We start from the raw sequence: 6,000 nt of genomic DNA, 5'->3' as shown, positions 1-6,000 counted from the left end.
TTTCTCACGAGAGAGGTTAGGATCCAAATTTAAATCACATATAGCCCACCAAGACTTGCGCTCTAACTCAACAGGCAGATGACATGTCTTACCATAAATCAATCGGTATGGTGACATCCCGATTGGCGTTTTAAACGCGGTCCTATAAGCCCATAAGACATCATCTAACTTAAGACTCCAATCTTTCCGTGATTTAGAAACAACTTTAGCTAAGACTTCTTTCAATTCTCTGTTAGAAACCTCAACCTGACCACTAGTTTGGGGATGATACCCCAAACCTCTACGATGTTGGACACCGAATTTAGTCAATAAAGCACTAAGTCGTTTCTCTTTAAAATGCATTCCACCATCGCTAATGACAACCCGAGGGACACCAAAACGAGGGAAAATAATCTTTTTAAACAATTTAATCACGGCTTTTGCATCGCAATGGGGAGTAGCAATAGCTTCCACCCATTTGGATACATAATCTACAGCTACGAGGATATATTTATTACCTTGACTGCTCGGAAAGGGTCCTTGATAATCAATGCCCCAGACATCAAAAATCTCAACCTCAAGAATGCCTACCTGTGGCATCTCATGTCTCTTGGAAATATTCCCCGATCTTTGACAAGCATCGCACTCAGCAACAAAATTGCGACTATCTGCATGCAAAGTTGGGCAATAGAAACCAGATTGGAGTACCTTAGCCACGATCAGGACGGACCATGGTGACCACCATAGGCAGAAGAGTGGCAAGCTTCTAGGATATCCTTCACCTCCCATTGAGGCACGCATCTCCGGATGAGACCGTCTGCGCATTCCTTGAAAACATAAGGATCATCCCAAAAGTATTGTCTAGCATCATAAGCGAACCGCTTCTTCTGCTGCCATGAAAGCTCGGGTGGTATCCTACCACACAAAGTTAGCAAAATCAAGAAACCACGGAGGTGGATAAGACCACTGAAGTAGTAATAGCTAACGAGACTCTCATCGAAAAGAATCATTAATAGGTAACGAATCCTCCCTTTCTCACCACCGCAGACGAGATAAGTGGTCAGCCACCACATTCTCAGCTCCTTTCTTATCTTTGATCTCCAAATCAAACTCTTGCAAAAGGAGTATCCACCTCAAAAGCCTCGGCTTCGCATATTTCTTAAGAAAGAGAGTCTTCAATGCTGCATGGTCAGTATAAACAGTAACCTTAGAACCTAACAAATAAGACCGAAATTTGTCTAAGGCAAAAACTACAGCTAGAAACTCTTTCTCAGTGGTATAATAGTTGACTTGAGCCTCATCCAGAGTTCGGCTCGCATAGTATATGGCATTCAAAGCTTTATTCTTTCGCTTGTCCCAAAAATCGCACCAATTGCATAATCGCGACATCACACATGATCTCAAATGGGAGATCCCAATCAAAGCGCTAAATGATTGGTGCGAAACTAGAGCCTCCTTCAACCCGTTAAAAGCTAAAAGGCACTCATCGAGAAACTCAAAGACAGGATCCTTAAGGAGCAATTGTGTAAGTGGTTTAGCAATTTTTGAAAAATCCTTAATGAAACGCCGATAGAAACCAGCGTGACCAAGGAAACTCCTCACTCCTTTAACATTCACGGGAGGAGGCAATTGCTCAATCACCTGCACTTTTGCTTTGTCAACATGTATATCTTTATCAGAAATCAGATGCCCTAACACAACTCCCTCATTGACCATAAACTGACACTTTTCCCAGTTTAAAACAAGATTAACATCAATACAACGCTGCATGACTTTATCAAGATTGGCTAAACAACGATCAAAGTCACTACCATAAACTGAGAAATCATCCATGAATACCTCCATAATGTTCTCTATATAATTAGAAAAAATCCCTATCATGCACCTCTGAAAGGTAGCAGGGGCGTTGCACAATCCGAAAGGCATTCTACGATATGCAAAAACACCCTGTGGACTGGTAAAAGTGGTCTTACTCTGATCATCTGGATGAATAGGGATCTGAAAGAACCCTGAATATCCGTCTAGAAAACAGAAAAATTTGTTAGAAGCAAGTCTTTCAGTCATTTGGTCAACAAAAGGGAGAGGGAAATGGTCTTTCTTGGTGGCGGCATTTAACTGTCTATAATCAATGCACATCCGCCACCCTGTCACAACTCGTGTCGGTATTAATTCATTTTTCTCATTTTTAACCACGGTAGTCCCTCCTTTCTTCGGGACTACCTGAACTGGGCTAACCTACTTGGAGTTACCAACTGTATAAATAATACCTGCATCGAGTAGTTTCATCACCTCAGCCATAATAACTTCCTGCATCTTCTGGTTCAACTTGCGTTGACCCTGTCTGTAAGGCTTGTGGCCTTCCTCCAGCTCTATCCTGTGCATGCAAATATCAGGGCTGATGCCCTTAATATCATCCAGAGAGTAACCTAAAGCCTTCCTGTTTTTCTTAAGCACACACATCAAAGCAGACAGCTGGTCCTCATTAAGCTTAGAGCTAACAATAGCTGGGTACTGCTCCGTATCATCTAGAAAAACATACTTAAGATTAGGAGGAAGTGGCTTACGCTCTGGCACTTTTACCTCTACAGCATAGACAGAATCGGCTTCAATGGTATAGCAAGTGTTCACCAAATTCTCGTTGGCCGGCTCAAGAGCATCTCATCTTCTTCTTCGTGAGCTCGTAGCTTTCCATTGAGGCTACCAATGCACTGTCTCCTCGGCATTCTCCGTTGTATTTCCCGCACACTCATCTCAACCGGTTAGATCGGCTAAGAGATCCTTAGCTAAGGATTCCCTCCAATTGTAACTAACAATGACCACAACAATATCAATGGAATAACACGTATCATCGTCGTCGCCGCCTTGTGAGCAAGATCAACTCAATGGTGTCATCCCCTACCTCTAAGGTGATGGTTCCGCGTTTGACATCTATTACAAAAATGTTGTATGTAAAAATGGTCTACCTAAAATAATAGGTATCCGACTGTCCTCTGCAATGTCCAAAACAACGAAATCGACAGAATAAAAAACTTACCCACTCGAACGGGTTCATCCTCTAGAACTCCTATAGGTCTCCGAGTCGATCTATTTGCCATTTGAACGGTAATATCGGTCACCTTAAGTCTACCAATATTTAACCTTTCGCAAACAGAATACGACATGACACTGACACTGGCCCCTAAATCACAAAGGGCCTTTCCAATTTCGTGGTTACCTATAGTGCAAGGAATTGAGAAACTACCCGGGTCCTTTAATTTGGGTGGTATATTAATTTGCGAAAGAGCATTGCATTCTTCCACAAAAGCAACATTACCATCATCACGAAAATTTCTCTTACGATTTAAAATGTCTTTCATAAATTTAGCGTAAGAAGGTACCTGGGTAATTAAATCAGTGAAAGGAATCGTTACCTCGAGATTCTGGACCATCTCCAAAAACTTACCAAACTTGCGCTCCAGCTTTGTATTCTTTAAACGCTTCGGATACGGGACTGCAACACTGGCCGTAGGATCAGTAACCTTTGGCTGCCGTAAGTTTAAAACCTCCGTCAAATCATCAATAAGTGTAGAATCATGCAAACTAGTTGACGGATTTGCATCCTGCACTGGAATCCCGGTCGATCGACTGGTAGGAGTGGTCGATCGACCAGTCTGGCTGGGCGTGAACAGTTCCTGGACAGAAGCCTCTTCGACAGGAATCTCAGTCGATCGACTGACAATGTTGGTCGATCGACTACTTATGCTGGGTGTGAATAGTTTCTGATCAGAAACTTTTTTATCTGACACATGAGTCGATCGACTGATAGTAGTGGTCGATCGACCAGAAGTACTGGCAATTGAGCTCGTTTTTGCACCAGAAATTAAACTAGCTTCTTCATCATTTCCCGAGTCCCCTCTTGGCTTGTCGGGACCTTCATAAGAGAGGCCGCTTCTGAGATTAATGGCATTAATCGTTTCAATTGTCCCTTCACATTTGCTTGAAGAATTGGCGACTTGCTTAGCCTCTATGTTCTCCAACTGCTTCACAAAATTCTTTGAGGACTCAATCCCGGCTGCTTCTATATTCGCCACTTGAACCAAAAGAAGTTGGACCATTTCTCTCAACCTCGCGGTCTCATTTGAATTATGGACAGGAATTTCAACTCTTTCCTTGGAAGCTTCAGAGGCCTCGAGCTTCTCGAGACGGGCAGTAATAGAAGTAATGAGTGTCACAACGGTACTCATTTCATCACTTTGCTTTCGTGAATTTCCACGTGAACTCCCAAACTCAGCTCTATGGACCGCCATCTCCTCAATAGTGTTCCAACCTCTATTCTGACCGATATTGTTTTGGAACCTACCATTCGCAGCTGCGTCCAGGATGACCTTGTAATCATCATATAAAGCATTGTAGAATAAGTTGCAAAGATACCACTGCTGGAAGCCATGGTGAGGGACAGCTCGGACCAAACTTTTGAAACGTCCTCATGCCTCACAAAAACCCTCATCAGCTTCTTGCTGGAAATTTGTAATTTTACTCCTCAAGGCATCAGTCTTTGAAAGCGGGAAGTACTTCTTGTAGAAGGCTAATGCTAGAGATGTCCAATCTGTGACTCACTGCTACCCTATCAAGGTAGCGGTACCAATCTCGTCTTAGAGTCCTTCAAGGAGTATAAGAACATCACCCCCTTTACTTCATCCCGAGTCACCCCACTAGTATAGGTATGGAACAATGAGTGAGTCCGTGAAAATTTCCATATGCTTCAAGGGGTCCTCATCTCGTAGACCAAGAAAACCGATTTCGCTCCACTAAATCGATATAAGAGGAATGAAATTCGAAGTTACCGGTAGTAGGGGTAGGTAACTGGTGCCCCTTTGGAAGATGGTGTTCCTTTGGCTGAAGATTATCATATATTGTAGCCATATTCGCAGAACTGAGAGTACTCAAGCCTTCCTCTCAAAAACCTGTCTTCTAACTGTGCAAAAGCAAAACTAGAAGCAAAGGTAAGCAACGGCCTCAAGGAACAAAAGTTCCTTGAGAGAAGAAAAATAAACTAAAAATAAAGCAAACAGAATTACATCGTCTCCCCGGCAACGGCGCCAAAATTTGATACCGTCGTTTTGTATCAAAATTAAATTTATAATTCCAAACTAAAACTATAGCTAGTAATAGTAAGGGTCGAACCACAGAGAGACAAGATTAATTTTGTTTGCTATTTTTCAGTTTATAAAAGTAACAATTAAATGGGGGGGGGGGGGGGTTGAAATTGGTTGATTCTAATGACTAATTGCTAAATATGAAATTTCTCAACAAGATAAAAAGAAGATCGGGAACTTCGGTTCACCATGGCTAAGGTCAGGTCAATAAGGTAGCAGAGGTCCTATAATACGGTCTCAGGGAATAAGAGCAAGCCTTTCGATCTATGCTCAAATTAACCTTACGGTCTACTAATTCCCAAGAATTTCTCAAAGCTTTCGCCCAAAGGAAATTCCAATCTAATGATAATTTAAATTACTAATCTTTCAATCTAGCAAAAAGATTTATCAAAAGACAACAAGATCGATGTGGAAGAATTCATGCTAACCAAACAATCCTAATTTATGCCATGGCTCACCTCGTTCCCAATCAATAAAATTAGCTAAGCATAATTAAAACTATAACAATTGTAAAATTGAAAGCAAAGAACAAGATTGACATAATTGAATTGAATTAAAGACAAAAGACAAGAGATGAATTGCTGGAATTAAATTGGTAAAACAAGAATTGAAATAACAAGAATTTAAGGAAGAGAGAATTTGCATAAAACTTACTAATTAAAATGATGAACAAAGTCAATGAATTCGGGATTTTTCGTCCCTCTTTCTTGCCTCCAACTAGATCTAAAACCCAGTTCTCCAATAATGAAAAGCATAACCTAATAATTGTAGCTGCGTTCTACTGATAAAAGATGCCAAAAGTTAATTACAAATTGGGCTTTTAAAAAGTCTAACACGAAGAATCAATATCAGCTCGCAGACTGGTCGATCGACCGGTCAACATGGT

The 6,000-nt window shown here is 41.4% G+C and overlaps 1 non-coding gene across 1 annotated transcript; it reads left to right on the top strand.

Moving 5' to 3' along the window:
• Positions 1-4,398: 4,398 nt before the first annotated feature.
• Positions 4,399-4,507, top strand: LOC141654510 (small nucleolar RNA R71). The gene has a single exon (XR_012548068.1). It is a non-coding gene; the product is annotated as a small nucleolar RNA R71 (small nucleolar RNA).
• Positions 4,508-6,000: the final 1,493 nt, after the last annotated feature.

Source organism: Silene latifolia, chromosome 4 (genome assembly GCF_048544455.1).
Source record: "Silene latifolia isolate original U9 population chromosome 4, ASM4854445v1, whole genome shotgun sequence".
Classification (NCBI taxonomy): Eukaryota; Viridiplantae; Streptophyta; class Magnoliopsida; order Caryophyllales; family Caryophyllaceae; genus Silene; species Silene latifolia.
The sequence above is the reverse complement of the archived record's forward strand: the minus strand, read 5'-3'. Positions and strand labels throughout refer to the sequence as shown.